The sequence below is a fragment of the Triticum urartu genome, unplaced genomic scaffold (genome assembly GCF_003073215.2).
Source record: "Triticum urartu cultivar G1812 unplaced genomic scaffold, Tu2.1 TuUngrouped_contig_9228, whole genome shotgun sequence".
NCBI classification, from domain to species: domain Eukaryota; kingdom Viridiplantae; phylum Streptophyta; class Magnoliopsida; order Poales; family Poaceae; genus Triticum; species Triticum urartu.
Window position 1 is genome coordinate 1 of NW_024120251.1, and position 9,936 is coordinate 9,936.

The 9,936-nt window shown below is 42.8% G+C and overlaps 1 long non-coding RNA gene across 3 annotated transcripts; it reads right to left on the minus strand.

Moving 5' to 3' along the window:
- Positions 1-2,056: 2,056 nt before the first annotated feature.
- On the minus strand, positions 2,057-5,571 carry LOC125532151. Of its 3 annotated transcripts, XR_007293786.1 has the most exons (5): positions 4,990-5,571; positions 3,772-3,913; positions 2,996-3,148; positions 2,739-2,901; positions 2,057-2,365 (listed from the first exon to the last, which is right to left on the minus strand). It is a non-coding gene; the product is annotated as an uncharacterized LOC125532151 (long non-coding RNA). The 3 variants fall into 3 exon arrangements; XR_007293785.1 differs by having other exon boundaries at positions 2,057-2,901; positions 4,990-5,569; XR_007293787.1 differs by lacking the exon at positions 4,990-5,571 and adding an exon at positions 4,000-4,815 and having other exon boundaries at positions 2,057-2,901.
- Between the last annotated feature and the right edge of the window lie 4,365 nt (positions 5,572-9,936).

Here is a 9,936-nt window from a genome sequence, read left to right on the forward strand (position 1 = left end):
AGGAATACGACAAGGCTGTCCCATGTCTCCTTACTTGTTTGTTCTTGCAATTAATGAACTTTCCATCTTGCTTAATGAAGCTTTGCAGGCTAACCAATTGCAGGGAATTTCTCTTGGACCAAACTGCCCCTCTGTCCATTCTCTTCTATTTGCAGATGATCTTCTGGTGTGTGGGCACGCTACTTATCAGGAGGCTCAGACGATGGCCAGTCTTATTCTACACTTTTGTGCTCTTTTTGGTCAAACTCCTAACTGGAATAAATCTGCCATTCTCTTTAGCAATCATGTTTCTCAGAATATTATTAATGATATTAAGCAAGTCATCCTCTAATTTTGATGCTAATTTTGATGCTAATCTTGATGCTAATTTCACTCATCTTGGTCATCCTCTAATTTTGCCTGCTAAGAATAGGGGTGCTGCTTATAACTTTGTTTTGGATAAATTTTTAAATAAGCTCCACTCTTATAAAGCTAACATGCTATCTCATGCTGCCCGTCTTGAACTTATTCGCTCTGTCTTTTCTGCTATCCCTGTTTACTATATGGCAAACATTCTGTTTTCAAAAAAATTTATTGCCAAGCTCACTTCTATCATTAGGAATTTTTGGTGGACAGGGCTTAGAGAAATAGATTCTAAGAGGAGTCTTTGTCTCAGAGCATGGAAGGATATTACCAACTCCAAGTCTGAAGGTGGTCTTGGAATCAGAAATCTAAAAGCCGTCAATGAGAGTCTTATTCTTGCCGAGGCTTGAAGGTTAGCTAAAAACCCCTCCTCCTAATTATATTGTGTTCTTCAAGCCAAATATTTTTCTATCACTTCTATTTGGAAAGCTACTAATAATCCACCTAAATCTGCCTTTTGGTCTTCCATTTTAAAAATGCTTCCTAAACTTAAAGAGCATGCCTTCTATAAACTCACCCAAGGTAATGTTTCTATTTGGAGCATGCCTTGGTGCAATCTTTGGAACTCTATTCATGATTTTCTCATTCCTCAACCATCAGGCTTTATTTATCCCTCCTTGGTTAGGGATCTTTGGCAGCCTGGGCAAAGGCAATGGAACCGTCAGCTCATTTTCTCTCTTTTTCAGCAACCTTTGGCTACTCAGATTATCAACATTGATATTCTCGATGATGATAATGCTGATATTCTTTGTTGGCCTTTGGCTCCCAATGGTATTTGCTCTTCCAAAGCTGCTTATAAACTTTGCTTACAAGACATTCATACTAATCCTAGAACTGCTCCTCTGGATGTTCCTTTGGATTTGAAAGCTTTTCTTAAAACTATTTGGAAGCAGAAAGATTTATTGCCCAAGGTTAAAACTTTTGCTTGGAGGATGCTTAGCAAAGCTTTGCCCACAGGAATGAGAGCAGGCCGTTTTTCTATTCACATTTCGCAGAATTGTTGTAGATGTGCTCAGCAAGAAGATGAGTTTCACCTTTTCTTTCTTTGTGACTTTGCTAGAGCGGCCTGGTTCTCTGCTCCTTGGTTTCTTAGATCTGACATCCTTGTGCAAGGTCACTCTTCAATGCATTCCCTTCTGATTCACTTTGCTTCTATGGGCCATCCTTATGCATCTTTGCAAAATATTTTCAATTTTATGTGGTGCATTTGGAAGGCTAGAAATGATTTCCTCTTTGAGAGGAAATTTTCTTTTCCCTACCAAATTAAAATTGCTGCTACTAGTTTGAATAATATTCTCCAAGAGGAGATTCTGCCTTCTACTAATATTCAGTCTTTGCAGGCTTCTCAACCTGATAATTCTCCTCTTCCTAAGCAAGGCAATACTCTCAAATCAGACCTTCTCATTAATGGTGCTAAAGTGTTTTCTGATGCTGCTTTCAGAACTTCTAGAGTTCCAGGATTTCAGCAAGGTCAATTGCGCACAGGTGTGGGAGTTTACTTTTGTCTTCCTTCTTCTAATAGGGAAATAAATATTCAGGTTCAAGCTTCAGGCCCAATTGCTCTTCTAACTCTCATGTCACTGAATCATGTCCTGTAACTGCCTCTCTTGTTGATTTTAATTTTGTAGGAATTCAGCTTCATAAGGTGTATTGCTTTTAGGAGAAAGTTGATAGCTCTGGGAAGTTCCTCATCTCAACATGATATGATGGTCTATGCTCGGTTGTTGGAAAGAAGGAGATTGCTGTCAAAGCTGGAATTTTCTTTTCCCCTTCTCTTCCTTTGTTTCTTAGGACATGCTGTTCTTCAGCAAGGATCTTGTTCCTTGCTCTCTCATATGTCTTTATTCAGCTCTTCTTTCTTTGCATCTGCAGTTCTTCTTTCTCTTTATTCTAGCAGATGGTGTAATCTCGACTGTAAAATGTTCTGTGAGCTGAATATATTGGTATCTTCGGGTGCCTTTCTCTGTTCAAAAAAAAAAGGAAGCTTGCATCAAGACTATTTGGTAATACGCCAATCTAATCAATCTTCTATTTCCTAAGCAAGCTAGCAGGGAATCCAACAAGTGGCACTTCAGCATAGTCTTCCTGCATCGGTCACCAGCCCCCAAATCTCCTGTTGACTATCCTTGATCATAACCAGCTCCCTCAAGAGATCAGACCACCTCCGGTAAGTACCATCTCACAGAATTATAGCGTGCTCCTATATTATAGTTTTTGGGTTGTGGAACGGCTTCCATAGCTCTAAAGTCCATTAAGAAGCAAAGGGCACTGGAGTATGCTATCCATTTAGAGTTTTTAGAACATATAATGGTTCGCATAATATTTTGACTCGGTACCTCAATAATGATGTCTAAATGAAGTGCCTCATTAATCAGGTAGATATGGCTTCAGCCGGCTGCTACTAAAAAATACTCAATATTTGTGTCTTCGCGTGATGATTGGAACTTGAGATCCTCTTTAACATTAAAGATTTCGGCACAAAGTTGATCTCCTTTACTTCTGCGAAAAAACGAATATTTAGAAGGTAAGAAGTTAAAAAAGTAACAGATCATCCTAAACTTGAGCAGTAATATGTAATCAGTGGTCGACCCACCATTTGGACGAGCAAGGCCGGCCCAGGTCGGAAGCGGCAGAACAAGGTACTCTTCTCAGTCCAAAGACCAGCAGGCGCATCGCCATTGATCTTTGTAGTCGTCCGTCGGCGCATCGCCGTTGATCTTTGTAGTCGTCCGTCACCTGCCACTTTCTGTAATAATATTATAATATGGTCCTCTTTAACTTTATATTTGCATTCCCTATTGTGCAGGAATAAAGAATGAAAACAAAAGGTCGTCCACACAGCAAGGAATTTGAGAAACCTGCCAAGGTGGTTCAAACAAATCAAATATGCAATCTAACAAGGTGATCTGTTACTAATTGCGAATCTTTTATATCTTACACCACAAGAATGTTACAACTAAAAAGGTAACACTTCCAATTAGGCACAAGAGGTTCCTAATTGATTTTATTTTGAATTGTTATCTTATTGATGCAAATCCAGACGATAAAAAAAATGGCAAGATTGAAAAGGAGAATGATATTACAGACAAGAAAAATAGTCAGTCTTTGATCATACATGGGGATGTCCCACACTACGCAACTACATCAAAAGGACAACCTTTGATACAAGTGAGGTAAGAAAATCTTCACAAAGCTCTACTCGCATGTGTATTATCATCCATTTGGTTCTAAACTTTACCACTAATGATGCACGACTGGTAGTTGTATACATGAAGCAACATTATGTACCCCATACAACATAAATTTACTGGAAAATATCAAGCACATACAAATGAAGAGGTGCGCAGATGATCTTTATAAAAAAGATACCTTTTTAAATACACAAATAAAGGTGATGGCCAATCCACGGTGCTAATACGAAACAATGAGATCAAGAGATGACGCGTGTTGGAGAATATTTCAATTTGAAATGCACTTCAGAGATCCCTGGATTGAAAGATTGACTTTCCACCTGGAAAATGAGCAACAAGTCATTTTAGCATATTCTACAGATTAAACAAAGATAGTAAGGAAAGCAGGGAGAATCACTAAATTTACACAGTGGATGCAGATACACAAGATGTGTGAGGAAGCCAGAGAATTAACATATGCAGAGTTCCCGTCAAAATAGGTATGGAAGAAAGACACGAAGTGAAGCAAAAGGAAGAAATGAAGATCAGTTGGAAGGATATATTATGCCCATCCCGCAATCAGAAAAAAATAGTATATGTGAATACTACTAAACTCAAGAAAGGATGCACATGTTTCTAAGACATGAGAACAGTAAATGGAGTTGTGCACACATCATACAGATTTGCTTGCGAGGCACTAGGATTTCTCAATGACAACAGAGTGGCTTCAGTGGGCGATTGGCAACCACCTAGGACAACTATTCACAATAATATTATGCCACTGCCAAGTCAGAAGACCAATGTTATGCCACAAATTCACAGAAACAAGGACGCGCCTTGGTGGAATTAGAGACAAGCTCGAAAATAAACTCAAGGTAAACCCCGGAATTGAGCTCCCAGTTTCTTCAGAAATAATTGAACTTGGAAACAGGCTATTGAATGAAGAGATTAATTACAACAAAGTGGAGCAAAAAGAAGACCACTCGAGGATCTTTGGTAGTTTGAACTCCGAACAACATCTGAACAAAGACGAGCAAAAATATTCGATGACCAAGCCCGGCTGCCTCTCCTGCGGACGAAGACAAATTTTTGAGCTGCCTCAGTTTGGGACAGTGACTACGCGTCCGAGTCGGAGCTTGGGGACAACAACACCGCCACGAACCTCACATGTTTAGTTTTCATGTGTGCGTATAAATATACTTACATTCTTTTTGATTTTGACTCACTAATTATTATCTACAGTACCTTATACTTCAAAACAGAATCACATGTTTTCCCATGATTTCTAGGGAAAATGGGAAAACATTTTTCACTAAAAAGCATTCCCTTAATTACATTATATTGGTTCAACCACACAAACAAAGCAACCGGTTACGAAAAAAGTATATGACAAAGTCCGGAAAAGGGAAAAGGGGACCTTCGAAGAATGTCGCCGATGTGTAGGATGCATCTGGCGCTCAAGGGGAAGAAAACATCTCCTGCACGAACACTGACTAAAGAAGGATCACACTGTGGATGGATCAAAGCTGACTGCGGGAGACGAAATCCAAGCCCACATCACCTGCACGAACGCTGACCGCAACAACACCGCGTAGATCGATGATCTCGCCTCCTCCCTTGCGCGGCTCCAGCTTGGGCCCTGCTACCCCTCCATCGCTATTTACCAGCCTAGCAGACCGAGGATGCACACGAGGAGAAAAAACAGCCGCCATCGAAGGTCACACTGTGGTCTGTGGCTGCAACGGCGAATCGAGCTGTGGGGCACCCTGTGGCTGCAACAGAGAATCGAGCTGTGGGGGTGGCTGCAGGTGAGGACGAGCAAGCTCAAGGCACAGAATCAAGGAAGAAAGCTGATGGGAGCTATTCGGCGCCGGCGGCAGAAATGTTGGAGTGACCGGAGAGAGTAGGAAAGACTGAAAGAGAGAAATGGGATCGGGCAAGAGGAACATGTCACTGTGTGAAAGTGTGAAGGGGAAAGAGGAATGTTTTTAGGGTGCGTAGGAAAGATGTGTGGTCGCTATGTCCATCTGCATGGGCCTTTTTTTGGTATAAATCCCATAATATTTCACCAGCAGAGGAAATGAACTTTTATAGAAATAAGACAGAAAAATTCTACTCAGAAGTCGAGAAGACTACATAGAAAGGAAGGCGAACAATTAGCATGGTGGGAACCAGTGATGTTTTGTACATGTATTGTACCATGCACAATGCATTTCCAATGAAAAAATTATGGATGATGTTTTTTTTAGAAAGCGGATAGTCGAACTGTGGACGATGTTTCTTTTGTAAAAAATGGACAGTCTAAGAGCAAACTATGTTAACGTGATACAAACGACTGTTTGATACCGCTAAGCGAGTTTTATTCCACTTATGGTCCCTAAGACAAAATCCGAAGCAGAATTTGGTACACGGCACACCCAACAAGTGGTTCTACCATAGAATGACCAATACTAGCCAATCTTATTTTAATTGAGCCCGTGTGTCAGGGACGAATCCAGTGAGAGTGTACCCTTCTAAAATTATAAAATAAATTTTACTATATAATTAACACTAAATACCCATTGTTGCTATTTTCAAACTATTGTTAAGATTATGACGATGTTTAATGCAAACTTTGAGCTGTGGCATCCCAAGCCCATTATTCTAGGTCCGTCACTATCGCATGTCTTAACTTAACTTACCTAAATCAAATGACCATCAACACAATTACCTACCAAGAAAGTTTTAGTGGATGCGTGCAATATATAAATACAATCTAACATTTTATATCAAATTAAAATGAAATCACTTGGAGTGCAAGAATCACCATATATTGAAACAAATACCTAGCAATCTTGAACATCGTTAGCAAATCAACAGATGCCTACACAAAAACAATGATAACTACTAAATTTGTGTTTACAGAAAAAATATAACTAAGCAACATGAGAAAAAATCTGAAAAATTATACAAATACAATTTGAACAACGAAACTGATCATAAAAAATGTTAGTACATCATGCATAATTAACACGTAAATGACGAAGGGATAACACAATATTTATATATGGGTAAAACCCCAAATATACCAAAGATAAAACTATTTTCACAAAGGTCTAATATTTACAAATGGCATCACATGTAATTTCAAAAAAAGATAGAGAAATGAAATCATATGTTCCCATCAATCAACTTTATAAATTTTTAGCCCGCACATCGAGCGGGCCACTTTTCTAGTTAACTTATAAAAGTAAATGTTTAACAGAAGTTGGCATGGAAAATTATGGTTGTTTCTGACTCACAAGTAAGGAAAATCCTGGTGATTGCATACAAAAGCTTGTGAAGATTTTAATGACAATGTAATAATAACGTGCTCATTTTTGTTTTGTGAAAAAACTTGCTAATTTGTTAATTTTATATAAAAAAATATGTCGCTTCGGTTTATTTTTTGATATTAATTGCTCCTTCTAACCTAACATTATATATAGAACGAGCCAGCTAATTCATGTATTTCAAGAAACTGCAAATGGTCTGAAACTTCTTAGAAAATATTAAATAGGCCGCATTAACGCGAAATTATTTGTTCACCCAGCCCAACAAATGGACTGTAAATTTTAGAAAACATGGGTTAAATATATGCCACATTTTTGCAGGCTCACATTTGGGCCAATAGGTCGAAGCCTACGCAAGGCCTTGTCAACTTGGTCAACAAATGATTATGAGATCCACAACCATTGGATTTATATCCAATAGCCGGCATGCACCTTCAATCTCTCGTCTTCTTCCTCCAGCGTCGCCGGGACCGCCTGGTCCGGCCTCCGGCGGCTAGCGGCTCTGCTTTGCACGGCTCGCTCCACCGACTACAGCCCCACGCCGCACCGGAACCAGTTATAACCCTTGTACTCCTCTCAATCCGCGACTCCACTGCCGCGTCTTCCCATCTTCGGAGCGTTCCCGTCCGGGGCCTCGCCGTCATCCACCACCTCGCTGCGCTCGGCGCGACGTGGTCAACAAACGTGAGTCATCAGATGAGGACTGTACATGGAGAGCCTGACGGCCGGGACCCACGAGGTCCGTGGTCGCATGCAAGGAAAGTTCCTCCCTAGTAAGCTGAAAAACATGTTTCCTCCCCCTGACAGCTAGGACCCACCGACTATATCTTCTCACGGAAGGAAGTGCCTCCTTGTTATGTAGAAAAAACTATTCCTCCCGTTGACAGCTGGGACCCGTCAGATTTGGTGGCTGATTTGTGCGCCTACTAAGTGGACGTGTACGCAGGGCTTTGTCAACTTAATCAACGAATGATTCTAGCAGGTGGCCCGTTGGATGTTAATCCAACAGCCGTGCTCCTTCTTCAGCCTTTGTTCTTGCTCCTGTCTCCCATGGGCGGCACCGCGGCAGTGCTGCGGCGCACCCCGAACCAGTCAAGTTTCCCACTCCTCTTCATTTGCGAATCCACTGCCGCGTCTTCCCCATCTCCAGGCCGTTCCAGTCTAGGCCTCGCCATCGACCACCGGCCTTGGTGCACTCGGCACGGTGTGGTCAATGTGGTCAACAAACAAGAGCCATCGGAAGATGACTGTACGTGAGAGGCTGATAGTGGGGACGCACCATGCCCATGGACGCATGCATGCAACTGCATCCTTTTTACCATGAAAAATAATGTTTTCTCCCCTAACTTCTGGGACCTAGAAACTACATGTTCGCACGCAAGGAAGTGTGTCCTTATTACGGGCAAAAAAAGATTCCACCCTCATAGCTGGGACCCAGCAGCTATATCTTCGCACGTAAGGAAGTGCATCCTTATCCTCCCTGACAGCTGGGACCCACCCGATCGAAGCATACGCATCGTTGTCTTTCTTGTCGCGAATGTGTACATACATACTGGTCGATCCATCACTCTGCAACAATGAACCATGGCTAAGTAAGTAGCGGCACATGTCATAGCAGAGCTCCCCAAGTAGCAGTTCAGGCTGTCCCGTCTAAACCGTGTACACGTACATATGGCCACACGCCAAAATATAAGGCCACACACGTACATACGGGCAGGGTCTCGAACGCCTACTCGCGCATACGTACGGCCAGGGCTTGTGTACATGGTTGGGTCAGAACGGAGAAACTGCATCGTCGTCGTGTTCATCGGGAGCCAACTGGCTTGGACGGAACAGTCGATCAAAACGAGGCCTGGCGTACCATAGAACGGAGAAAGCGACCTTGTGTTCGACTGGCCACGGTCGAAACGGGAGCCTGTTCATTGGGAGGGGTCTAGCGTACCACAAAATAGAGGAAACAGACTTCTCTTGGACCTCCTACGGTCGAAACGGGGTCCTATTGATCGGGAGGCGTGTGGCATACCGCAAAACGGAGGAAACAGACTTGTTTTGGAGCGCTACGGTCGAAACAGGGGTCCTGTTCATTGGGAGGGGTGTGGCGTACCGCAAAACGGGACTCCACGGGATACTGTTCATCTCCACTGTCGACTGCCTCCATGGGCTACTCTTCATCCACCGTTGACGTCCTCCAGGCTCCACCTATGACTGTTCATCCACGAGCTCTTGTTCATCCAGCCTCCACCGCTCCTCCACCGGCTACTGTTCAACCAGCCCTATCCACGGGGTCCTATTCAACCACCCCTCTGCGCGATACTGTTCATCCAGCCCTCCAACGGCTACTGTTCAAGCAGCCCTCCACGGGGTCCTGTTCATCCACCCCCAACCGGCTCGATCGGGGTCCTTTTCATCCAGCGGCAATGGCCTCTACTACCACGGGGTCCTATTCATCCCCCCCAATGGGAACTGTCATCCAACCGCCCTCCCCAACAACGCTCACTGTTCATCAAGAGGCACCATCAATCAGATTCAGTTAGCAGCAGTAGTGAAGGAGTCACTCAGGTTTAGTTAACAGCAAGGGATCAAGCAGGGTTTAGTAACGTAGCTAGTGCAATCGCTCGGGTTCAATTAGAGCCCAACGCCTTGCTCGAGTTCAGTTAGAGCGCAACGCCTCGCACACACGCGCGTATGTGTACGAGAGAACCACGCAAACCTCAATGCATCGCTCGGCCCCGACCACCCACCGTAACCGGGAACTCCCCGATATGTTCCTCGCCCTCTGTTCTACCACGTTTTTTACGTCATGGACGGCCCAAAGAATGTCATGCAGTTGCATCTCCGACCCGTCCAGGACAAAAATCCCATTTTCTGTCATGATTTTTTATCATAGAAGTAGGAGCCCACCACATCTATGATGATATCGGGTTTTGTCACAATTATGATCATAGAAGTGTCATAAGCATGACAGAAAGAAAATCATTCGGCCCAAAATGTCACAAATGTGTCTTTTTTTGTAGTGAATCCTTAAACCAAAATTATTCCAGTTGGGTCCACTA